This window comes from Ahaetulla prasina, chromosome 5 (genome assembly GCF_028640845.1).
Source record: "Ahaetulla prasina isolate Xishuangbanna chromosome 5, ASM2864084v1, whole genome shotgun sequence".
Taxonomy (NCBI): domain Eukaryota; kingdom Metazoa; phylum Chordata; class Lepidosauria; order Squamata; family Colubridae; genus Ahaetulla; species Ahaetulla prasina.
The window spans coordinates 137386330-137414050 of NC_080543.1; the positions used below are offsets into that span (position 1 = coordinate 137386330).

General features: G+C 39.4%; 1 protein-coding gene across 4 annotated transcripts in view; it reads right to left on the reverse strand.

The window, feature by feature from the left end:
• TSC22D1 (TSC22 domain family member 1) overlaps positions 1-27721 on the reverse strand; it is a 63333-nt gene that overhangs the window by 22428 nt on the left and 13184 nt on the right. Inside the window, exons 2-3 of one of the 4 annotated variants that reach the window (XR_009155337.1) lie at positions 16399-16586; positions 13755-15616 (exon numbers count right to left, since the gene is read on the reverse strand). The exons of 1 other annotated variant lie outside the window; for it this stretch is intronic. The gene's annotated coding sequence lies outside the window, so the exon portion shown is untranslated. Of the gene's footprint in view, positions 1-13754; positions 15617-16398; positions 16587-27721 lie in introns of those variants that run through there. 2 more of the 4 variants (XR_009155338.1, XM_058185127.1) reach the window with 2 other exon arrangements.

The following is a 27721-nucleotide window of genomic DNA, read 5'->3' on the forward strand; positions in this document are numbered from 1 at the left end:
AAAAAAAGGGGGGGTGCAGTGGTTTTTTTAAAGCAACACAACAGAGCACGATAAGAGGGCCAACAGCCTTCAAATACCTCACTCTCTTTTGCTGCCCAAATTAGACCCGTTCTGTACACCCAGAAGTCTCACAGATGAAGAAAATGTTTGTCTTTCGTATTTATGTTCACCTTAAGCTCTTGCAGAATTATATGAGTGGTAATAACAGGAACTGCAGAGTTTCTCAACTTTGGAAGTTTTAAAAATGTGTGGACTTCAAATCCCAGAATCCCTCTTTAGTTACAATGCTGCTCTTGAAAATATATCTACTCAGATGAATAACAAAGAAATGCAACTTTGATTTTGGGTTTTTACTGATTAGGCTGATCTGTTGTTATAGAAATGGCTGGTCTATTATATTGTTTTGGAAAAGTAAAAAGTTGAAGTTCGGTGTTAATGCCTTATTCTACTGCAACGGAGAGAGTTGGAAGTCAATGCCTGGTTTTTTATTATTATTTTCTCCTTCCCCTCCTCATTTTTCTTTCCCCTTCTCCTGCCCACTGTGTCCTATCATTTGCTTTCATATTTTTGTATTTTATTCTATAATCTAATAAAAATATTCTAATAAAAACCTCTCTGGAACGGGCACCTGAAAGTACAAAAAGGTGATTTTCTGCAGCTTCTCTCAACGCAACTGCCTTTCTGGATGATTTTAAATAATGTAACTTGGCTACATTGCACAAACTCTAGAGCAAGTGCGGAATGACTCAAGATGCTTAAGTGTTTCCTACAATCAGATTTCGTTTTGCAACACTTGGCGTGTTTTTTACGAAACTAAACACGTTGAATGGGAGCCATCATTTCTTCCCCTTTCTAGCGTGTTGTAATTCATGAGCTGTTTAGAGTGGGAATCTATTCTTGTGAATCAGTTTCGCTTTCATAAACCCATCTTGGCCCCACCAGAAAGCCCAGCTGCCTTTTGAAAATGCACCTTTTAAAATTCAGGTGTGTCCAACCGTGGCAGCTATCAGACCTGTGGACTTCAACCCCCAGAATTCCCCAGCATTTCAAACCAGGGGGATGCTGCAACTGTCATAAGTGTGAAAATTGGTCATAAATCAATTTTGGTCATAAATCAATTTTTCAGTGCCATTGTATCTTCAAACGGTCACTAAACAAATAGTTATAAGCCAAGGACTGCCTGTTCTGTACAAATATTTTCTTTGAAATAAGGCAACCCAATTCACATAGTTTCCAGAAAGAACAAAAATTAAATATTTGGTATTTAGTGTTAATAAGAGGCAGGAGCAGGAATTAAGGGAAGATAAGCCACACTTGTTGAAATATATCTATTATGAAATGCAATTTTAAAAAACCTATCCTTCATCTGACAAAAATGCTTTGAATCTAGGGAAGCACAGCAGCAGAACTGGAAGGTGCATTCTGTGTTAAGAGTCCTGCAAAATTAATCTCCCAGAACAAAAAATGGAAATATTAGATCTATATAACCGTTGCAGACTGCTGTATGGTTATGCTGCCTCCATGTGGGAAAAATGAAACTAGCTAGGCCTCTAATATTTCTCCTTCTACACAGAAACTTTATCTGCACAATTTCACAACATCCAGGGGATTCTTAATAGGTTAATACAGGAAGTCCTTGACTTGCAACAGATTATTTAGTGGCCAAAGTTACAACAGCACTGAAAGTTACAGTTTCGAGCATTTCAGAAAGTCAGAGTTTCACAGTTACAACTTTTGCAGCATCCCCATGGTTACGTGATCAAAATTCAGATGCCTTGCAACTGATTCACACTTATGACGGTCGCAGGGTTATGGGGTCACATGATCCCCTTTTGTGACCTTATAACAAGCAAAGTCAATGGGAAAGCCAGATCCACTTAACGACCGGGTTACAAACTTAACAACTGCAGTGCTTCACTTAACAACTGTGGCAAAAGAGGTTGTAAAATAGGGCAAACTCACTGAACAAATGTCTCACATAACAACATACATTTTGGGCTCAATTTTGGTCGTAAGACAAGGACTACCTGTATAGTTTCCCTGTAAGTAGGAGTTTTTTTTGCTAACAGAAGAGAAACCAATAGAGAAATTTTGCAATATTATTTTAGAACGCAGTTTCATATCCTAATTTTTTTTAATATATACAGGGGTATAAAGTGAAATAATAGAGCAATAGAAAAACCCTCATTTTTAACTTAAAATTCCTGACCAAAATGCTTCACCAAATCCTTCCATCCATCCATGCAGGTATAGATACACACAATTAATTTTCCTTTTCTGGATTATTGTCAAGAATATACCAGAAAAACTGAAAAAGCTCAGAGCATTATTTAAATTCCTAGAGATTTCTTTTGCAAATTAGCTAAAAACATTGCAGGCTATGATTTTTTGCAGGCACTGAAAAAGCTGAGAAAGGAATTGTTTTGGAAAGAAAACACTGTACCCTTGAAAACATGCAAGATTTAAATCATCCTCTAGGTGGCACTATTTGATAAATTTACTTAGCGTGAGATAGATGTAAGGTATGGACAGCAGAAGCCTCGTTATTGTTCCCTCCACAAAGAAACGGTATTTATTGTGTCTTTAAAGGACATTTGGGCTAATGAGAGAAAGAGAGAGAAAGAGTCTGTGTGAGAGAGTGAGAGAGCTGAAAGATGCCAGTAGTTGATAGATAGCAGACTGATAGCTATAGATAGAGGGTGGATAGATGGATGGATGGATAGTTGATAGATAGACAGACAGATAGATGATACATAGATATAGATGATAGATAGATAGATAGATAGATAGATAGATAGATAGATAGATAGATAGATAGATAGATAGACACACAGACAGACAGATAGATACTGTAGATGGATAAGTAGATGGGTGGATGGTAGGTAGGTAGGTAGGTAGGTAGATAGATAGATAGATAGATAGATAGATAGATAGATAGATAGATAGATAGATAGATAGATAGATAGATAGATAGATAGATAGTTGATAGATACTGTAGATAGATAAGTAGATGGGTGGATGGTAGGTAGATAGATAGATAGATAGATAGATAGATAGTTGATAGATAGATAGATAGATAGATAGATAGATAGATAGATAGATAGATAGATAGATAGATAGATAGATAGATAGATAGATAGATAGATAGATAGATAGATAGATAGATAGTTGATAGATACTGTAGATAGATAAGTAGATGGGTGGATGGTAGGTAGATAGATAGATAGATAGATAGATAGATACTGTAAATAGGTAGATGGATAGAGGATGGACTGATATATATATACATACACACACACACACACATATATATACATATACACAGAGAGAGAGAGAAAGAGAGAGAGAGAAGAATGATTGATGGATGGACGGATGGACGGACGGACTATATGTGTGTGTGTGTGTGTGTGTGTGTGTGTGTGTGTGTGTGTGTGTGTGTGTATATGTATGTACTCTCAACTTTACATGGGAAAAGACCCAAATATGCCAAGACCTACATACCGATACCCGTGAAAGCCTTGAAATACACAGAAATACACACACACACACAAATATATATATATACACAAAAAGAGATGGGAGAGAGAGAGAGAAGATGGAGGGAGGGATGGACGGACAGGCAAACAGACAGACAGAAAAAGCAGACGGACCCCTTTTCTCACACTGAACTCCTTAAGAGAGCAACAGATTTCTTTAATAAATACCAGAGATAATATCATTGATATAAATGGTTGGTTTAAATGTTGTTTTAATTACTTTTGGCACTCAAACTGCAATAAAGAACATAGAGAAAATCAGAACATAAGAGGCTGGTACGGTTAAGAATTATATTCTCAATTCAAACAAATCTTTAGGTACCATATCCAACTGCTGCTAAGACCAGCTATCCAAGGTTTTTTTTTTTAAAAAAATCCTAAATACTACGAAAGCTAGTTTGATATTTTGGTCTGAGCTAACAAGACCTTATACAATATTTGGGATAAGCTCCGTACAACTGTTGTAGCCCTCGACTTCCAACAGTTCATTTATTGACCGTTCAAAGTTATAGCACTGAAAAAAATGACTTACGACCTTTTTTCACATCTACGACCACTGCAGCATCCCCATGGTCACGTGATCATGAGGCTTGGCAACTGGCAGGTACTTATGACGGTTGCAGTGCCCCGGGGTCACGTGATCCCCTTTTGTGACCTTCTGACGAGCCAAGTCAACCGTGTCAAGAGAGGTTGTTGGGGTACGATTCACTTAACAAATGACTCACTTAGCAGAAGAAATTTTGGGCTCAATCATGGTTGTAAGTTGACGATCAATTGCCCCTTCTTCAGATCTGTTTGGCAACTGCAATTAATAGCTACAGGATGCCAAGTTTTCTAGCTATTTACTAGACATCACTAAGAAAGCAGTCGGGAGTACTAAAATCATTTATTTTGTTTGAGCCATGGTGGCCCCAAGTGGTTACAAAGCAGTACTGCATGCTAATTCTGCATTCCAACTGCCAGCAGTTCGATCCTGACCAAGATTGACTCAGGCTTTCATACTTCGGAGGGGGGGGAGATGCTAACACTGTAAACCTCTTACAGAGGGCTGTGAAGCATCATGTAAGTCTTAGTGCTATTTCCATGTGCTTATTTTCATAGAAGTTTAACCTGTATTGCTTTATTGCTTTTAAAAGTCTGTTACCCTTGGATACCCTTGTCAAGTGTCAAAAACACGGCTGCCACATCACCAAGGACACTACAATCTCTAAGGAGAGAAGACTGATATAAATGCGGACTGGAAGACTGTTTAATTAAGTGAATGCACAGTTGGCTCAAAAACCACAAATGCTTATCAACCATTCCTTATTGGAGTGGAGTGAGATATCAAGAGGGTGCCCCACGGTTTAGTTATGGGCCATCTACTCATCAGTACTTGAATTAATGGCTTCAACAAAGTGGCGGAGGAAACATTGATCAAAACTGCAGATGGCACAAACTTGTCCCGCGAAAGCTAATACAGCAACTGGCATGAAGGAAGGGACTTAAAAACCATCTTAGCAGGTTAGAGAAACTGGTGAAGAAAACAGAATAGATTCGAACGGAGAAGAAAGCCAAACTCTTAAACTGAGATACTTACATGAAATGCCCAGGGTCGGCATTTGAAAATTTACACTTTGCATTAGTTCTGGCTATCGCATTTTGAAACAAACTAGATTCAAGTTCAAACCAAATAGGAAAGGTTTAGAAAAGAAGAACAAGGATGTACGCTGTAATCCAAGTCCAGGGGAAGAGAGATTGAAGGAAATGGACAAGAAATAGGTTCTTGCCTTCATAGATAGGGCTGATACCACTCACCAAATATCCCAAAGGCGCTTCTGACTTTGTTTTTCAGCTATCAGGAACAATGAATCGGCAGAACAAGTAAAGATGAAAGTATTTGCAGCCCTTGTCAGTGCCAAAAACACCCCCCTTCCAACCTCACAATTCAAGAGAGCAGTGACATTCCTTAGGAATCAGATCCAAACATCACCAGCTGATAAAAGGAAGATGCACAGTTATCCTGAACACCAATGACACAATATCAAGGTGTGCACTCTTCTGAAGGACACTGATGCTTGTGAGGCTCTGAAGAGAGGTCCCACCAGCAGTTATTAAAACAAAAAAAAAAAGATCCGTTGATTTCCTGCAACAATTACTGAAGGACAATGCCACTAACAGGCCACAACAGTACTTGCCTTTATCCTGGGGAAGCTACTCCATGCATAGATCATCACCCTCTTTTTTTTTTTTTTTGTAAAAAGTTTTATTTTCATTTTCCAACAACATATTCAATATACAGTCTCTTATTCAACATTAGTCATTAACTTTCATTTGTTACTTATTCGGACCTGCCCAGCTACCACTTCCTTCCTTAAACCTTTCCTCCTCCCTTCTCTACTTTCTTCTACTTTCTTCATCCTTCCTCTCCTTCGCTTTTCTACATCCTCTCCTCCTTCCCTACTCTTCTCTTCCACCCTTTCTAACCCTCTCTCTTTCACCTTTCTTCTTCCTCTCCTTTCCCCCTTTTCTACCTCTCTCTTTCCTACCTACTTTCTTCCTTCACTCACTCCTCTCCCTTTCCATTCCCTTCTGAAATGGCAGCTGAGCAGCCCCGCTTTCATTTCAAATTATTTCTATTTCTTAATTACATATCTTCAATCATTCCTGATCATCACCCTCTTTTAACGACCCCGTAATCCATAGGTCTTCAAAGCTTTAAGACTTGTGGACTTCAATTCCCAGAATTCTCCAGCCTTGGATGGGGTGGAGTTAGGGCAACTGAATGGAGCCAAGTGTTTACTGGCCGGATGCCCTTCCTATTGCCAATGATGAGGTGTGTTTTTTTTCCAGCAGATACATTCTCAGTTTGCCCAAAGAGAGAAATATCTGCTTCTACCTAAGATCGAACTCACAGCCTCCTGATTGTGAGGCGAGAGCTCCACCTCCAGGCCACCGCACCACTCAAGCTACCCTATGCATAGACGAACTCCCCAAAATTCACAAAGAGGGAACTCCACTCAGACCAATTGTCAGCTCCATCATCTACAACATCGCAAAGAAAGGAAAAACCAAGGAAGTCCAGTCGCCTCTTGAAAAAATACCTTTGGGACAACCATGATCCAGATGACGGAGAATCTCCATAGATATTCTCTGGTTTGGGTCTTTTTCCCCTCTATCATTCCACCCAAACAAAGAGTACAGCTACCCAACTCAAGTAAGAAAAATGGTCTTACATCACTTTTGTAAGTTGTGTAGTGATCTTAAGTTAGAAAAAGACGTATTTTTGTTCAATGAATATGGCCAACATGAAAGCAGCAAGAAGTTTTAAATAACAAGATTATTCCCCAAGTTTTACAGGTAACAGCAAGCAGAAAAATAGACCCTTTGAGCACTGTATGCAACGAAATTTCATTTTAATGTATGCCTATTAGCATACAAGTCTAAGAATAAAATGTCTGTAAATACTTCACAAATGTTAATTACACGGTATTAAAACATGCATTTGTATTTCTGACAATTTTACTGTATCTCTACAGCTCTCTACAAAATATCTTTTAAGGTTCTGATGTTAATGTGGCATCTCAGCTAAACTCTTATTTACAAAACTGCACACAATGGACAGACGCTTTTTTTCTTTTAATGGCAGGCACCAGTTCTTTGAAGTAGATTAACATTTGTTTTTCAAGCGATGGGCACTGTATTTTATGTGTATGTAATTGTTGCAACAGCGCCCTTAGTTTTCCAAACCAGCTCTAATTTTGACAAAGAGCTACATTATTTCTGCTCTGGAGAGAAAGACAACAAGAAGCTTGTTGTGTTCTTAAAATGAAAAGAAGCATTTTTTTTTTAATAGTGACACTCAACTGCAGTCTCAAAATTTTCTGACCGAGCTCCTCCGCCCACTCGCCATTGTATCGGCCGGTCCTTTTATCCTTGCCTAATATGGGTTCTCGCCCTTCCTGTTGTCAAAGCTGCAGTGATATGGCACCGAAACTTGCCTGTGTGAGCCAAGAGCATCGTTAATTTTTTTTTTTAAAGGCGAACTAAGCAAATTTGCACCCCATCTGCAAAGAGGCCACAAATTTCTATGAGTTCAACCATTAATGAAGCTCTGTTTGGGTTGCCGTTTGCCAAAATGAGGGAGAAAATCTTTCTATATCCACTAAGGCAGAAACCAACTACTTACTGTGGGCATAACAGTGCCCTACAATTTAAAGGATTGTTTTCAAAGCTGTGTTGATTCCTGGCAAACATTTTGAGGCAGAGATCAAAAATTTCAAGTATATCTGTATTAATCATATGACTGCAAACATATATATTAACCTCAAGCAAATATATCCACTCTGAAATCCTCCCGTTTACTTTTCTCAAGCTTTAGTCATTTTTGTTTCTTGTTTAGATCAATTATTGTATTAGTTCTACACTGCTACACTGGGGTAACTTTGCTTGTCAGAAGATTGTAAAAGGGTTCATACAAACCTGGGTTACTGCAAGTATCATAAATATGAGTAACATGGTTGTTCAAGTGAATCTGGCTTCTTCATTGACAGGTTGCAAAGGGGATCACGTGATCCCGGAACAATGCCACCGTCATAAATACGAGTCAGTTGCCAAGCATCTCAATTTTAATCATGTGACCGTAGGGATGCTGCAATGGTCATAAATGTGAAAAACTGTCATATGTTGAAGACTACCTGTATACGACCCAAAATAAAATGGATGGGATTAAAAACCAAAGAAATGTAACTCAAGTAATAGCTATGTTGGCTAACCACCAAGAAGTTGGTAAGGTCTTCTAAAACCATTATCAAACCTGATGCATTTTTATTTATACAAATCCCAACGTTTTCTGAATCACAAAAAACATCCAGATTATTTTATTATCATTCCAGCTTTATCGTTATCACTCTGCACACCAAAAGGTTTTCTTCATATCCGAACTTCATTTTTCTCTCTTCCTTAATTTACATTCTTTCTGCTAATATTAGAACAGTGGGCCTGTATAATATCAATTCTTGGTAATGTCTTAATTACTAGCAAGGTAAACAAAAGGACGGCAGAGGCCTAAATAAAATTAAAATAAAATTCCTTTAGAATCAAGCTTGGGTGTCTTTTCCATGGCTTGGCTTGGCACGCCAAATACACAACACACCAGGGTTACTGTTGTGGTCCGCCAGCAGCCTGCGGAGCTGGCAACGGAGTCAGACAGCGATGAGCCTGAGGAAGAACATGGGCCAGTCCTGGAGGCTGAGGAAGGCCCGGATGAGGGCTCTGCGTCGAAGGCAGAGGTGGGGCCAGGGCCATCAGGGAGTGATGTGCAGACTCGAGAGACTGGGAGTAGTGAGGCAGAGGAACAGGAGGAGCCTGTTCCTAATGCACGCATGAGAAGAGCTGCCAGAAGGCAAGAGCAGCTCAAGCAAAGAGGACGACTCAGGCCAAGAGATGATCGGCCCCTCCCATAAGGCTTAAAAGACCAGCAACTGCGTTTGGGCTCTTTGTCGGAAAACAACATTGATAAGACTTGTTGTCTTGCTGCATTTCTTTCTTGTCGGCGTCTTCTGCTTCTGAACTTTTGCCAAGAAAAGCCTTTGGCAGCTTGCCTAATTAGATCAAGGTTGGTGATAAGACTGAAGAAATGTGTTATGAAGAATTTGCTTTGATTTAGTTTGGACGACACTGAGAATGAGTTAATTCTCAGCTGCTCTAATAAAGTTTGTTTGTTTTTGAACCGATTGCGTCTACTGCTACCTACTTGGGCCTGGGTCTCAACAGTTACAATACACAACAGCATCAGCCACAATCTGTAAAATAAACCCAATTCAGACTGAGACTGCAGAAGAGTTAGACGTTTAACACCGTTTCCTGAATTTTGGTCCTGGTTTCAACTAGCAATTTCAACTGCAAAGAACGTCTATTGAAATAAATGGCAATTTTCCTCCCAAGGAAGAGGCCACATTGGGAAAGTAATATGTACTTTAAAAGCACGTGAAGAAATTCAGAGTCTATTTGGCATTACAGTGGAGACATTTTGTCAGAACATGTTATGATGTGGTCTCTAAAGCTACTCTTAAGCTAATTAAAATATTTCTTTTGGGGATTTTGATTTTGGGTGGACTAAAAAAGACAGTCAAATCTATAAGTATGTATTTATTTGAGGGGCTGCCACAAAGAAGTGGAGAGTCAACCTATTCTCCAAAGCACCAGAAAGCAAGACAAAAAAACAATGGATGGAAACTAACCAAGGAGAGATCCCCAACCTAGAACTAAGGAGAAACTTCTTAACAGTGAGGACAATTAACCAGTGGAACTACTTGCCTCCAGAATCTGTGGTGCTCCATCACTGGAGACTTTCAAGAAGAGATTGGACAACCACTTGTCAGAAATGGTATGGGGCTCTGGAAATGAAATGCTCTGGGAGTTGAAGTCCACAAGTCTTAAAAGAGCCAAGTTTGCAGACCCCTGGTACAGGGCAGTGACGGCTAACCTTTTCAGCACCGAATGCCGAAACTGGAGTGTGCGCATGCCAGAGCGCCGGAATCCAAAAGAAAGCAGCTGCTCCAGTGGATACATGCAATGGAACTCAGAAGAGCCACTGGCAATGGTGCATGTGCCCATAGAGAGGGCTGTGCGTGCAACCTCTGGCATGCAGGCCATAGTTTCACCATCACGGGTATAGGGTCTCCAGCTTGAGCAGGGGGGGTTGGGCTAGATGACCTCCACGATCCCTTCCACCTCTGTTATTCTGTATTTCTCAATGAAGAAAGAAGAGCAGAGAGAGGCAGGTCTCTGATGTTTCCTTAGGGAATGAAATAGTATTATAGTCGTTTCAAATGTCTCCATTAGAACAGACACAAACAGTTTCTGTAGAATGTTAGTTCCCTAGGCTAATTTTTCAATATAGCTAATGTTGTGCATCTAATATGTTGTTGGCAAATGTAGCCAACTTAACATTTTCAAGTTTTTATGAAACTGGACTACAGTACTCAAGTTTTGAATTCTCTGGGTATCTTTTAAAAATCCAACTAAGTTCATGTAACTAACAAAATTAAGGACCCTGAACAGAATCATAATCTTTTCTCCAAAACTAGATCTAGCACTCTAGAATGGTTTTCACAGGGGTGAGATTGAAATGAGGTGTACCTGTGCAATTCTTCCTAGAGAGTTTGGTCTCCATAATCCCAGTCTGGAATCTTCTGATGCATTCAAAGGTACCTCTGAAGATTCCTCTAAAACTACAGTTAGAATACAAAAGTAAAACTTCCCCCTGTTCATTCCCAACTGGTCTTCAAAGAAAAATCCAGAAAGTCCAGTTGCCTCTTGAAAAAGCACCTTTGGGACAACCATGACCTGAATGACTGAGAATCTCCATAGAAATTCCTCTGAAAATGTTTTCCTTCTCATCCAAGTAGCTTCTCCAGTTCTGAAGAAGATGAGCTGAAGAAGCTTCTTGGATGAGAAGCGAAACGTCTTCAAAGAAAAATCCAGAAAGTTTAGTTGCCTTTTGAAAAAGCACTTTTGGGACAATTATGATCTGGATGACTGAGAATCTCATAGACATTTAGCCCTGTTTAGTTTTGTCTGACTCTACGGGGATCGGCTCACTTCTTAGCCGTTTCTTGGCCAAGGAAAAGCCAGCATTGTCCAAAGACAATTTCCGTGTCGTGTGGTCGGCAAGCACTTGGAAGGCTGTTACCTTCTCACTGAAGGGGTACCTGTTGATTTAGTCGCATTTGCATGCTTTCGAACTGCTAAGTCAGCAGGAGCTGAGATAAGGAACGGGAGCTTATCCCATCACGCAGTGCTCAGGTCTCAAACCTGGGCTGTCAGCTTTCTAGTGTCTTTAAACGTTGACCTATCACACCCTCCGTAGTGAGAACTTAAGATGTTCAGAGAAGATCAGCTCTTGTTCAAATTCAAACAGAAGGCTAAACCATGTTGTATGAAATCCTAGAAATTTCGAATTCTTATAAATTGCCAATTGTTTTGTCTTTCTAACTGCTTCAAATAGCATTTTTCCCCACATCGTTCTACCCAAATTTTCACACAACTGCTGCCCGTGTCATTTGAGGCTAAGGGACTGGTAAGCAGAAGACAAATTTCTTTATTATGGAACTTAAACTCCCTGGAGAGGCTCATCAGGTGTTAGCTAGCATTTAAAAAAAAAAAAAAAGTCCAAGACTCTAGATTGTTTATAACCATCTGTTGACTTTGGGATTTTATTTATTGCTACGGTTCCTGTCTTAATATAGTTTAGTTCAGGAGCAGGCCTTAAAAGACTGGGTTTATGCTAACAAGCTGAATTAACAATCAGATGAATTAACGATAAAAAGGTGACCTTAATTCGGGCTTCTGAATAAGCATTTTTAAGAGGGTTTGCCTCAGTCTACAATAATAATTTGACTGGAGGCGCTCACCATCCATGGACGATCAGAAAACAGGAAGGAGAAGATCTCGTGGTTATATCTCAAAAGTAATCCTTGGATGAGAGGAGAATTGGGGAGGTGGTACCCCCCAAAATCCCACCCTTTACTTCCAAGCTTCCACAGCTATGTTGAAATGGAAACAGACCTATTCTGCCAAGATCAAGAAGGATTTGAATGGAAGTAGCAGCCCTCCTTCTCCACTTAGTTCTCAAGAATTCTGCCATTTGCAATCAAAAGTCAGAAGACAGTTATACATATTTTTTTAAAGAAGAGTTCAAGTAACCTGCCAAAAGACACTGGGGTTGACCAAGGACAGGGCTGCCAAGCAGAGTCAACCTAACATTGGGGGTAGTCTAGACCAGGGGTCTCCAACCTTGGCAACTTTAAGCCTGGCGGACCTCAACTCCCAGAAAGCCCCAGCCGGGCTTTCTGGGAGTTGAAGTCCTCCAGGCTTAAAGTTGCCAAGATTGGAGACCCCTGGTCTAGACATGGTCAACCTATTACCACAAAGAAGAGGGAGTCAAGCTATTCTGCAAAGCACCTGAGGACAGGACAAGAAAAAATGGATGGAAACTAATCAAGGAGAGATACAACCTAGAACTAAGGAGAAATTTCCTGACAGTGAGAACAATTAATCAGTGGAACAACTTGCCTCCAGAAGTTGTGGGTGTTCCAACACTGGAAGTTTTTAAGAAGAGACTGGACAACCGTAAGTCTGAAATGCTATAGGGTCTCCTTCTTGAACAGAGTTGGACTAGAAGACCTCCACGGTCCCTTCCAACTCTGTTATTTTGTTATGGTCAAGACACCACAACCACAACAGATTATTGAGGGCCTGCATCTGACTTTATTCCTTCAGGCAGAGTTTCTTGACAAGCGTTGAAATCTTGACCTTGCCCTGAATTTTACGACTGTACCTGTTGTAGCCTGGCAGATTGTGTGTGTAATAGCCCAGATCAAAAACTGATAATGGCAATGCCTGGACAAGATCCAGCAACTATGATTAATCACTGACTGGACACCCCCTCTTTAAATGTATTTACAATTATTGCATTCCTCGTGGAGATCTGATGAATCCTGGCTCTTGAAGGAGAGGAGAGTCCTCCAATGATATTTACTAGAGCTGTCAGCATTCACCCAAAGTAAGTAGAACTGCCCAAACCTGTCAACCAGGTTCACTGATAAGCAGGCTTTGCTTTCATTTTCCCCCCATATTGTTTGTATTATCAAGTTAATCAGTGTTTGATGCTAGGAGCCAGCTGAAGCTCAAGTGGCCTCTGTGCAACGTCTCACAAAACTGCATGTATCAATTGGAAAAGGTGCTACCAGATTTCTGGTTTTTGCCACCATAAACTAATAGAGCTCTCCTCCCAGTGTCCCAACAAAGGAATGGTTCATTTAAATCTGAAATAAGAGATGCCTCTACTATATTTCGACTAAGTCACTCATGGAAATGTCAGAAGAGAAGATATCCTAAGACTGATGCATCGAATATAGAACAACAGAGTTGGAAGGGACCTTGGAGGTCTTCTAGTCTAAACCCCTGCTCGAGCAGGAGACACCTATACCATTTCTGATAAATGGTTGTCCAGTCGATTTTTCAGGCTCCAGTGATGAAGCACCCACAACTTCTGGTAGCAAGCTGTTCCACTGATGAATTGTTCTGTCAGGAAATTTCTCCTTAGTTTGCTTTGCTGCTCTCCTTGTTTAGTTTTCACCCGTTGCTTCTTGTCCTGCCCTCAGGTGCTTTGGAGAATAGGTTGACTCCCACTTCTTTGTGGTAGCCCCACAAATATTGGAAGATTGCTATCATATCACCCCTAGTCCTCCTATTTGTTATACTAGACAAACCCAATTCCTGTCACCATTCTCCATATTTTTAAGCCTCCAGCCCCCTAATGATTCTTGTTGCTCTTCTCTGCACTCTTTCCAGAGTCTCAACATCCTTTTCGTATTGTGGTATCCAGAACTGGATGCAATAGTCCAAATGTGGTCTTACTAAAGCTTTGTAAACCGCTAGTAGAGTTTCATATGATCTTCACGGGATCATTGTAAACCCTTCAACCCAATCTCAATATCCTCTACCCACTTGTCATGCCATTCAACATGCACTCATCAGCGACTGAAGTCAAGATATATTATGTCTGAAGCATTCACACAATCTATTGATGATGTCACTTAATCAAAAAATGAGTAAGATGAACCCAGTGACTTTTTGCTTGGCAATTCCACACATTCAGTCACACAAACATCATTTTTGATTTTCTTTGCCAGTTTCCAGCATTTACTTCTGGTTTATCTTAGGGTAAAATGGATTCTTTTAACAATTGTAGCATTCGTTTGATGGCCACAATCAATTTGATAAAATGGGATCTGGTCATGTGATGACCTGCTCAATGACAGCAATGACTTATAATTCTGGGCTCAATTACAGTCATAAGTCAAGGATTACCTGTTCACGCTAGCTATCTTGTTTTAGATTACGTAGATTTTACTTCATAGATTGTAATATTTTAGATTTCCTCTTGCATGGGTAATCATTATACCATTTTACTAGTTACATTTTGTTATTTTATCTTTGTTATGCTAATATTTTATTTCATCTATTTGATATCATTTTGATGTTGTATTTTTTTTTTCAAATTTTGTTGGTCACCAACAGAAAATTAAATGTACATTATTTGTGAATCAAGGAAACACTTGATTCAAAATGAAATACGTTTCTGGTTAAATAAATATTGCAGTAACACGTGAATATTTTCTGTTTGCAACTTCAGCTGCACAGCTTTGTGGAAAACTATTCCAGAAAACATAAAATCCAGGAAAATGAATAGAAGAATGAGATGGAAGGATTAATCTGGACTCACATATGCTAACTATGGATGACAGCTGTCGATGGGAACAGATTCAAGAATTAACTTGGATAAAATTTACCTGCTGAAGTTGCAATACATGAAATTAAATTACTGGAGCTACAAATTTCTTTTCTGTTTTTTTTAGAACTTGGAAATGCTAAGGAAGTATCTTTAAAAAGGAAATTTCTCCATGCAAATTATGTATTTCTCTCCTGGATATGCCCTTAATCTTTTTTCACAATTTTATTGGTAGCTCTAGCAAGAACTACCAGATGTTTCAAGGGCCAGATGTTGTGGTCACTGTCCACACACACACACATACAAACCTGCTAAATTGTTCTGGACCATTACAATTAGGAATCAACCACAACACGTGCCAACCATGTTTACAGACACAAACCAAACCTTGTTTGCTTAGCTTTTAACATCTAAATCGGGGTCTCCAACCTTGGCAAGTTTTGCTGGCTGGGGAATTCTGGGAGTTGGAGTCTGCCAGGCTTAAAGTTTCCAAGGTTGGAGACCCCTGATCTAAATGATCACTTAACAAAACTTCTCAATTCTCAGTCTTTGGAAGAAAACAAGAAAACTGTCCAGGTTCATTGTTTAAAAATGGAGCCAGAATATTGAAAAAAATGAAACAATATAACATTAGTAATGGACATCAAGTAGATAAAATTGTTTAAATGCTTAACATGTATAATACGTATTTTATATGTAGCATTTGATGATTTTATGTATATGAATCTGGAACGCTGCAACAGTCTTAAGTTCATGTCAGTTGCCAAGTGCTGAATTTTGATCCATGTGCCCCTTGGGAATGCTGCAAGAGTTGTAAGAGTAAAAACAAGTCATAAGTCACTTTTATAGGTTTTAGAAGTTAGCTCTGTTTCAGCACAATTTTCCTCTAACAAAAAAGCACAATTCAAATACTATAAGGAACCATCATACGTGTACAACTATCTTACCATGTAGTCGCTTTGTCTATCTGTTGTCAGATAAACAGGTGTCAAAATGTTTTGTTGTTCCTTATTGTATGAGAGATAACAAAAAAATAATCCCAAAGGTGCTTTTTTCAAGAGGCAACTGGACTTTCTTGTTTTTCTTCTAAGATGATTCGCTTCTCATCCAAGAAGCTTCCAATCCATCCAGGATAGTAGGGAATGGAAGGATTTATAAGCCTTGCGCATCTTTTTAGAGTCGCTGAGGCCATTTGGAGAAGATTGGGAATTCTAGTTTTTTTTCAGAATTGGAGAAGCTTCTTGGATGAGAAGGGCAATTCTGCTGTATCTTGCATCAGATTTTTGGCAAAGCTAACCAGAATGAGTTGAAAATGCCAAGGCTAACAAATCTCCCTGACAAGCTGCAGCCAAAACTCCTAACCCAGGACTTTTGACTGCCCAACCTTCATTATATTGAATGCCAGTGGTATTATATTTATATACAACCCACAAGCCCGATAGTCCAAGCAAAGTTTTAAGCAGCTAAAGATCCCATTGACTGAAGACGGTCAAGGATTATGGTCCAACATTTGAAAGGCTCAACTTTACGTGCCGAGAAAGCAGAATCCAAACTGATATTGTAATTACTTCTGTGGTTACTAACCTGGAAACTAGAGTGTTTTATTGAATTGCTGGCATAATACCAAATCCAAGGTCACTTTGTTTAGAAAAGGCCCAATTTGACAATGCTGTCATTTCCTATCCCCTCCGATGGTTCTTCTGTCACCTGCCCTGGATAATTTCCAGAAGTTTCCTTCACTCTCTCCTGCTGATGAGATAGTCAGCCAATTTCTACCAGATTATGATAAAAAAAAACAATATTATCCAAAGGCATCTCAAGAAGACGATCCTTGAAAAGGAACTAACCAATGAAATCTCTACTCCCTTTCTCTTCCCCCACAAATTCACAAGTTTTTCAACAGACAGGGGCTGAAATAAAGCATAGCATCCCACCCAAATCCTAATATAGACCCACATATACACACACATTACAATTGCACTCATACAATTTATGTAGGAAGTGGAAAAAACGAGAACTAGCGATTCTGAGATTCTTCCATTACTGATTTTGGAGCACTGAGCTATTTCATTTTTCTCAAGTGTGACCGTTTCCAGCAAAAACATAGAACCCACGTAAGTCTTCGACTTACGACCATAACGGTCACTAAGTGAACTGTTGTAAATCGAGGACTACCTGTACTCAAAGTTAGGCTGATCAAAGTATTCTGCAATATGCTCTCCTCCTTTCCAGGGGATAAAATAAAATATAGCCCTCCCTTACTCACATCGTTAGAAGATTGAATTACAAGATTGAAGAGATCTGTTCTGGTTTAAGATGGAAATGTATGTAATGTGGTTTGGTTTCTGAGAGTTTTGCAGGACATTTTGATACTATATGTGGAACAGAACCAGCAGTTACCGGTCGTAAGTTAAGGACTTCCTGTATGCTTTATCTCAGAGATTATTTCAAAAGTTTGGAGAAAAGAAACTTGAACTGGTCTGATTCTTTTTAGAAGGAACGGATGGGGTGAAAAATTGTGGATGAATTATTCAATGGAATTAACACCTTAGAAGCAAATGTTTCTCATGCTATTTAAATCATTTCACAGACACATCAGAAAAACAACAACAACTATGCTGTATATATATTCAGTCCAAAATTGACATTTTTTTTTATTTCTCTAAAATAACGTCAAACCTCTATTTCCATTTACGTTAAATAACTGCAAAATTTCCCTTCTGAAGCAAAGTGAGGCAAGTGTATTTTAAGTAGTGTTTAATTACATTCTCTCAAAAGAAAACTAATTATCTTCCATGGTTAATTTGCAAAATGCAAATGAAGTTACACAGTTCCATGAGCCAGTCACAAAGGCATATTTGGTTTAGTTTCATCAGCTGCACTGCAATTACTTGGTTGAAAGCCTATAGACATTTGCAATGATGACAATATATTAAAGCACTTTCAACATATTCTCAGAGCTTACAAAAAGACTTTCGTCCACAAAAACACGGGAATCAATATTTCAAGAAACAAATATAGTCTCTGTTATTGGCAGCCAGCATATGGATATGATTGGAATGACTTAAGCTTGCCCATCAAAAATGGTCCTTTGGAGAAAGATTAAAAACCATGTCATTTATTTTGTGTTCTTAAAAGATGATTTGGTTGTTCAGTTATGCCTGATATTCTTGCTGTTCTAGCATCCAATAATTCAAATCCTCCAAGAGACAGCCATTCTGAATCTTTTTTTATTTTGAAATAAACAAATACAGAAGGGGGTGGTCGCTCTATTTGCCAAGGCAGAACAAGAAGCAATTCATGGAAAGTAATCAAGGAGAGAAACAATCTAGAACTAAGGAGGAATTTCTGGACAGTTAAAATAATTAATCAGCAGAACAGTTTGCCTCCAGAAGTTGTGGGTGCTGCAACACTGGAGATTTTTAAGAAGAGACTGGACAGCTACTTGTCTGAAATGATACAAGGTGAGTCTCCTGCTTAAGCAGGAGCTCCCAGATCCTTTCCAACCCTGTCATTCTATGTTTCGTATTCTATGTTCTATGAGATGTTGTCTCCACGGAAGGCCTAAATATAAGCAAAATCCTATCCAATCATTTTATCTGCGTTCTTCGAATTGAATTCCGCCCCTTCTTTCTATCTTCTGACGTTACTATTCTACGGAGAACTCAAACAGACCAAGCGAGAAGTGCTTCTTTCTTTAACCACAATTTTTAAAAAGCAAACTTCGAATATTCATCAAGTCCCCGTTAATTTTAGCCAGATGGCACACAACCATGTAAAAGAGAACAACTGTCTTAATTAACACCTTAGCGGCCAAGGCATAAATAAGATTCTTGTGATGAAAGCAGACTACATTTTAAAAATGGCACAGTGGCACTTCATAAAACAATTGGTTTCAAACATGCCGAGCTCTCCAGCAACGATATAATTTGTGAGCAGCAAAAAAGGCTTAATTGGGACATCAGAATTTTCTCAAACTATCCGCACCGGCTTCGTACCATGAGCAAATTAAGCCATGGCTAGACACATTATTCTGAAACAATTAAAAGTGGTGTTTCCATGGATATATTAATCCCTCCAAACCACTCAGCTAAAATGAGACTAGCGATCAGACTGCAGGATAAGGAATGTTGTTCTTAAATTGAAAGATTACTCTTCGTAGGCCTTGAAAATTATTTAGAGGTACAGGTAGGCCTGTTGACTTATAACAATCTTGTTTAGTGACCAATCCGAAGTTACAATGGCACTAAAAAAAAGTGACTTATGACTGCTTTACACACTTACAACCATTGCAGTATCCCCATGGTCAGATAGTCAAAATTTAAACACTTGGCAATTAACTCGCATTTATGACGTTTGAAGTATAATATAATATATAACAACAGAGTTGGAAGGGACCTTGGAGGCCTTCTAGTCCAACCCCCTGCCAGGCAGGAAACCCTACACCATCTCAGTCAGATGGTTATCCAACATTTTCTTAAAAATTTCCAGTGTTGGAGCATTCACAACTTCTGCAGGCAAGTTGTTCCACTTATTGATTGTTCTAACTGTCAGGAAATTTCTCCTTAGTTCTAAGTTGCTTCTTTCCTTGATCAGTTTCCACCCATTGCTTCTTGTTCTACCTGGGGTGTCTACCTGGGATGTCCTGGGTTCATGTGATTCCCCTTTGGCGACCGTCGGACAAGAAAGATCAACGAGGAAGCCAGATTCACTTAACAATCATGTTGCTAACTTAACAACTGTAGAGACCGTGGCGAGAAAAGTTATAAAATGGGGCAAAATTCACTTAATAAAGAGTATTAGCAGTAACCTGTAGACTTACCGTATATACCACTTCATAATGCTTTATAGCCTCCTCAAAGCAGTTTATACAGTCAGCCTTATTGCCCCCAACAATCTGGATCCTCATTTTATGGGTGAAAGGCTGAGTCAACTTTGAACCTCACTTAGCAACAGAAATCAATTTTGGTTGGAGGTCAATGACTACTTGTAGTTCTCAAGTTACAACCACAAATAGAACTAGAATTTCCATTGCTAAGCAAGGAAATTGTTAAATGAATTGTGCCCGAGTTTAGTTTATTTATTTTTTTGCCACGGTTGTTGAGTGAATCACATGGTCATTAAGGAAATCCATCTTCCCCGAGTGACTTTGCTGGTGAGTAGCTGGGATGGGAACACAGCAAGAGACAATCACACACACACACACACCCCAGAAGCTGCAACCATTGGCTGTTTGCTAAGCACCAAAATTTTGATCAAATGACCATGGGGGAAGAATGTTGTGAATGTCGTAAGTGTGAAGAATGGTTGCAAGCCACTTTTTTTCAGTGCTGTCGTAACTTAAACGAATTGTAATTCGAAGACTGCCTGTCCAGTTCATATTTAAAACTAATATCCTCTGCCTTGCCTGCAAAATATTCCAGAAAGCAATCGCGGTGTTCCAAAAACCGAGAGGTGTGATGGCAACTTAACAGTAATTCCAACACATACATTCTAGGTCCTGAAAACACTTTCGCATGGTAATTACCTTAATATTTTATGAGGCCAGAAGTTTCTTTTCTTCCTTCTCGCTGGCACTCTTAAAGTCACCCCATTTCTCAGAGAATCCTTGGGCTTCAAGAGAACTCCAACACAGGAGGTGTTTAAGAAGAGATCGAAGAAAACAAACTCTACAGCATAAAGTAAGAAGATGCTCTACAAAGCCCATCCCTCCGAGGTAGCCCCTGATCAGTTTCGTTTCCTTGGGAAAAGACCTTTGAGAGGGCTGGTTAATGTTCCTGTACGCTTCATAGAGGGGAGGACATTATAGTCAAAGCCCCTTAATTTTGATGAGGATTTAAAGAAATTGTTGAGATCTTCCCTTTTGTGTAGATTCCCTGCCTTCTCTAAGGTTGAGGGAAGGGAGCAAAATGGAAGAGGAGGAGGAGGAGGAGGAGGAGGAGGAGGAGGAGGAGGAGGAGGAGGAGGAGGAGGAGGAGGAGGAGGAGGAGGAAAAATACTGATGTCACTCAAAGACCACCATCTCTACTTGGTGAAAGAAGGAAGAATCCCCCCAAATAAGAGCATACTTTCCTGGGGGAGATTGATCAGTTATTTCTTCTACTACTATTACAGCACACTCAAAAGTCTGTAGAGATTCTCCATCATCCAGGTCATGGTTGTCCCAAAGGTGCTTTTTCAGGAAGCAACTGGACTTTCTTGTTTGTTTCCTTTGAAGACATTTCACTTTTCATCCAAGAAGCTCTGACAGGATGTTGGGGAAGGGAAGGATTTATATTTCTTGCAGACAGCTGGTCATTTGCAGGGTTGTTGAGGCCACTTTGAGGTTTATCGATGTCCTCAGGGTCACTTGAGCAGTCCAAATGCTTCCTGCAGTCTGCAACTTTTTTCCCTCTGTAAATCCATTCCTACTCCCAACACCATTCAAAGTAACACATTCAGTTGAGCAAAGTTGTAACATGCTCAAGCTGAGCAAAAATGAAGTTATATTTCAAGGGACCTCAAGTCGCTAGAATATTAAGCCTACTCAGAAAACCAAAATGTGGTTTTGGAGAAGACAAACCGAATTTGCAGGTTTGCCCCTTGATGTTCAAAGAAATCACCAAAATAGAAGGCTTTAAAGGATTCTAGTCTCGCATGAAAAACCAATGGGATTCCCCCATTGCTTCTCCATATATTTCACAAAATTAGCAAAACTAACACGAGGGATAACTCATACAGTCCAAACAGGAATTGAAATTGGAAGCATAAAACAGGAAGAGAGGATTCCATGGAGAAGTTCTTATAATAATAAATTACAGCCCAGCTCATTGGTGCTTTGCTTAAGTTGCTATGCAAAACCCATCTTTTATGTCACAGGATTGTAAACAAGCCAGACTGTTGTAGTCTGTAAAACCAGCCATGGTTATTAAAATCCTGACTTAGCAGAATATGTGACTATTGCTTCGCACGTGGGATGGATGTTTACAAAAAAGAAACAGAAGAGGCAGAGACTCACGTTTGATGATACCAACTAAAACATCATTTGTCTCCTGCTTAGCATAATCCACGAAGCCAGCCACCACGGTTTTGCACTGTTTGTTAACCAGGCTATATTCTCACTTCTGCAATCCAGGCAGTCCTTGGCTTACGACGACAACTGAACCTAAAATTTCTGTTACTAAGCGAGACATTTGCTAAGTGAGTTTCTTCCCCATTTTACGACCTTTCTTGACCCAGTTATGTGAATTGCTGCAGATGTTAAGTTAGTAACACGGTTGCTAAGTGACTGTGGCTTCCCCATGGGTTTTGCTTGTGAGAAGGACGCAAAAAGGGATCACATGAACCCCCCCCAGGACACTGCAACCGTCATAAATATGAGTCAGTTGTTAAGCATCTGGATTTCGATCACGTGACTATGGAGATGCTGCAGCGGTCATACTTCACTTTTTTTCAGGACCGTTGTAACTTTGAATGGTCATTAAATGTACCGTTGTAAGTCAAGGACTACCTGTATTCTTAAAATAAGGTGTTTTGCAACCTTGACAAACCTGGAAGATGTACGGCTTCAGCTCCCAGAATCCCCCCAAATAAGAGCATACTTTCCTGGGGGAGATTGATCAGTTATTTCTTCTACTACTATTACAGCACACTCAAAAGTCTGTAGAGATTCTCCATCATCCAGGTCATGGTTGTCCCAAAGGTGCTTTTTCAGGAAGCAACTGGACTTTCTTGTTTGTTTCCTTTGAAGACATTTCACTTTTCATCCAAGAAGCTCTGACAGGATGTTGGGGAAGGGAAGGATTTATATTTCTTGCAGACAGCTGGTCATTTGCAGGGTTGTTGAGGCCACTTTGAGGTTTATCGATGTCCTCAGGGTCACTTGAGCAGTCCAAATGCTTCCTGCAGTCTGCAACTTTTTTCCCTCTGTAAATCCATTCCTACTCCCAACACCATTCAAAGTAACACATTCAGTTGAGCAAAGTTGTAACATGCTCAAGCTGAGCAAAAATGAAGTTATATTTCAAGGGACCTCAAGTCGCTAGAATATTAAGCCTACTCAGAAAACCAAAATGTGGTTTTGGAGAAGACAAACCGAATTTGCAGGTTTGCCCCTTGATGTTCAAAGAAATCACCAAAATAGAAGGCTTTAAAGGATTCTAGTCTCGCATGAAAAACCAATGGGATTCCCCCATTGCTTCTCCATATATTTCACAAAATTAGCAAAACTAACACGAGGGATAACTCATACAGTCCAAACAGGAATTGAAATTGGAAGCATAAAACAGGAAGAGAGGATTCCATGGAGAAGTTCTTATAATAATAAATTACAGCCCAGCTCATTGGTGCTTTGCTTAAGTTGCTATGCAAAACCCATCTTTTATGTCACAGGATTGTAAACAAGCCAGACTGTTGTAGTCTGTAAAACCAGCCATGGTTATTAAAATCCTGACTTAGCAGAATATGTGACTATTGCTTCGCACGTGGGATGGATGTTTACAAAAAAGAAACAGAAGAGGCAGAGACTCACGTTTGATGATACCAACTAAAACATCATTTGTCTCCTGCTTAGCATAATCCACGAAGCCAGCCACCACGGTTTTGCACTGTTTGTTAACCAGGCTATATTCTCACTTCTGCAATCCAGGCAGTCCTTGGCTTACGACGACAACTGAACCTAAAATTTCTGTTACTAAACGAGACATTTGCTAAGTGAGTTTCTTCCCCATTTTACGACCTTTCTTGACCCAGTTATGTGAATTGCTGCAGATGTTAAGTTAGTAACACGGTTGCTAAGTGACTGTGGCTTCCCCATGGGTTTTGCTTGTGAGAAGGACGCAAAAAGGGATCACATGAACCCCCCCCAGGACACTGCAACCGTCATAAATATGAGTCAGTTGTTAAGCATCTGGATTTCGATCACGTGACTATGGAGATGCTGCAGCGGTCATACTTCACTTTTTTTCAGGACCGTTGTAACTTTGAATGGTCATTAAATGTACCGTTGTAAGTCAAGGACTACCTGTATTCTTAAAATAAGGTGTTTTGCAACCTTGACAAACCTGGAAGATGTACCGGCTTCAGCTCCCAGAATCCCCCACCCAACATGAAGGCTAAGAATTCTGGGAGTTGAAGTCCACACATCTCCAAGTGGCCAAGGTTGGGATGCGCTTCTCCAATGAGCTGAAGAAGCTTCTTGGATGAGAAGCGAAACGTCTTCAAAGGAAAAGTCCAGTTGCCTCTTGAAAAAGCACCTTTGGGACAAATGTGACCTGGATGATGGAGAATCTCCATCCTGCTCCAATAGATACCCTGGACTCCAGAATTGAGGTGTCTCTGGAGGATCACTTTGCTCGTAGCGGTGATGAAACCTACACCTCGACCATTTCACTTGGTCAAAGCTCAAAGCAAGGACTACTCTTGGACATGAGGGTGAGGAGATAAATAATGGGAGAAGGAGGGTAGAAGAACAACATGGAGAGTTCAACCCTCAAGCAATATCTTTAGAAGCAGCAGAAGACAGCTATTTCTCAAGTTTTGAAACAGATGATTTGGCTTACTACCTTCAGTGCAAGTACTCTCTAGACTAGGGGATACCAGAGTACCATCCACACAAAAAAAAAAATAGGACCAAAACCTCTCCTGTATATAAGGGTGCAGAGAAGAGCAACAAAGATGATTAGGGGACTGGAGGCTAAAACATATGAAGAACGGTTGCAGGAACTGGGTATGTCTAGTTTAATGAAAAGAAGGACTAGGGGAGACATGATAACAGTGTTCCAATATCTCAGGGGCTGCCACAGAGAAGTGGGAGTTGGGCTGTTCTCCAAAGCACCTGAGGGTAGAACAAGAAGCAATGGGTGGAAACTGATCAAGGAAAGAAGCAACTTAGAACTAAAGAGAAATTTCCTGACAGTTAGAACAATTAATAAGTGGAACGACTTGCCTGCAGAAGTTGTGAATGCTCCAACACTGGAAATTTTTAAGAAAATGTTGGATAACCATCTGACTGAGATGGTGTAGGGTTTCCTGCCTGGGCAGGGGGTTGGACTAGAAGGCCTCCAAGGTCCCTTCCAACTCTATTGTTATATTATATTATATTATATAGTCCACCAACTCCAAACCCATCTGTGTCCTGTTGCACACAGTTGCATGACTTAATTTCATTTCCAAAAATAATCTGGGGAATCTTTTCCTCTAGATAAGTTGTTCTTCTCGTTCTTCATGACATGCCCTAAATTAATCCTGCAATCAACCAGACCACAAATAATAGTAAGCAATACCCTAATCAAGGAACTGCCGGATCAGGAAAACAATCACGCAATAAACAACAACCGAATCAAGGAGCTACCAAGGAGAGAAACAACACTCCCACCACCAATTCTGATCAGGGCAAATTACAGTAGAAAAACAGAGAGTAAGTCCCACTCTCTTCTAGCACTGATGATGTTATCTAGTTTGGTAATGAAACATCTGCAAGAAAACAACCAAGCTCAGCAAGGATGTCAAAGTTCAACACCGAGCTACAAATATTCTCTTCTGCTGGTAATTCCATAGATAAATCAAGAAAATTCAGGACATATTAAAATTCCCCGTGCAATACTTTATATTTCAGCTGTAGAGTTAACACTTAGCCTGTCATCACTTAGTCGATTAAATTTTAACCAAGGCTCCTGATAAAGTTAGTCTAAACCCCAGTTCGCAAAACATGGATATATTTTCAGAAAGTTCTTTCTAGATCAAAAGGGTCCCATTCAGTATTGATTCAAGTTTCTCAATTTATTTTCTGTTTGAGTTTTCTTTCAATAATATGACATATTTTATTGTTTATTTTTAACTAATTTATGTAGCTATCCATCACACCAGTGCAGCTCTGAACATACTGAAGTGACACATCTGATATCTTTTTAAAAAAATAATAATAATAATTTCCAGATCTGAAAAGAGTGAAATGGTTAAAGCACTGGGATTCTTACAGCTTCTGAACCAATACAGATGGATACCATATTCAATGGCATGAGAAAACTGAGGGATCAAATAAGATCAACAGGTCACATTCCCCACACCTTTCTGCCTGTTAAACTCATCAATTGATTTCAGACTGACTGAGACCATAAGTATGCTATACTGCTGGAAATAGGTTTAAATTACAAGTTATCATAATTTGGTAGCTATCATTTAGACTCCCTTATTTATCTTATGCCAAGTATGTCCCAAGGGTGCTTTTTCAAGAGGCAACTGGAGTTTGTTTTTAGAATAGAACAGAACAGAACAGAACAGAACAGAACAGAACAGAACAGAATAATAGAATTGGAATGGACCTTGGAGATCTTCTAGCCCAACTCCCTGCTTAGGCAGGAAACCCTACACCACTTCAGGCAAATGGTTATCCAACAATAACATTTTCCTTGAAGATGTTTTGTTTCTCATCCAAAAAGCTTGAGAAGTGAAATGTTCTCAAGGAAAAACCAAGAAACTCCAGTTGTCTCTTGAAAAAGTGCCTTTGGGACAACCATGACCTGGATGATGGAGAATATTTGTGCCAAGTGTTTTTGCATCTCCTCTGTTTTCCTGACAAGATTTCAAAATTGGTTTGCCATTGCCTCCTTCCTAGGGTTGAGAGTGAGTGACTGGCCTAAAGTCATCCAGCTGGCTTTGTGCATAAAGTGGGATTAGAACTCAGGATCTCATGGGTTTTTTTTTTATTCTGGTCCCTTAACCACTACACCAAACCATCCATCTCTATGCCATGTAGAAATACTGAAATGTTCTATTGTATTAGCTATTTAAAAGTAACAGAATTCCAACATGGCTCTAGAACCTATCTCTGACGATTTATGCTCCAAAGCTCACTGTAACAGGGTTGCTAAAAAAGCATTGAGTTGCAAACTTAATTTTGCAAAAAAAAAATTTTTCTAGAAACATTGTATTGCTAATTAGAGCTTATAAAACTTGTGCTGGACCAATCTTAGAGTATTGTTTAACTGTTTGGAATCCCCACCATATATCTGACACAAGTACAACTGAGCGGGTTCAGAAATATTTCATGAGAAAAGTTCTGCACTCTTCTGTACACAATAGAATTCCTTAAGCTTCTAGGCTTGAAATTCTCAGTTTGGGTAACTTAGAATTACGTTGCTTGCAGTCAGACCTAGATATTGCATACAAAATTATACATAATAATGTTTGACCTGTAAATGCCTTTTTTTGTTTTAATCTCAATAATACATACACAAACAACCGCTTTAAACTCAATGTAAATCATTCTAAACTTGACTGTAAAAATATGACTTCTGTAATAGAGTTGTCAAAGTCTAGAATGCCTACCTGATTCAGTTGTCTTAGCTACAAATTTTCAGTTTCAGTCACAAATTGACTTCCGTGGACCTTACATCATACTTAAGTGGTCATGCATAAGTGCACTAACATGCCTATCGTCCCTGTCATTTTATTTTTATTCTCTTATTCTTGTTCTCATTTTTGTTTGACAAATTCAACTAAATAAATAAAAAATAAACATGGAATAATAAAATAAAAATGGAAATAAAAAGAATTTATGATATAAAGCCACTTAAAATCCAGGAAGGCCTTCAACTAGACACCATGAAATGCTTAATTATAGTTTAGTGCAGGAGTCTCCAACCTTGGCAACTTTAAGACTTGTAGACTTCAACTCCCAGAATTCCTCAGCCAGCTGGTTTAGTGGGTTATCTGAATAAATAAATGATTAATTCCGACCAATGATGGAATTGAAAATTCAGCAATTGTTCCACCTCCAATGCTGAACTTTCAAAACATTGAATGCCTAAAATTAAATAATTATGCTATAAACTTTATTTTGTTTATGGTCACACGGCTCATATAATTAGCTTCGGTTCCATTAGATCCAGCTGCTGTGCTTGGTCAGAAACAAGATAACTTAATAGTT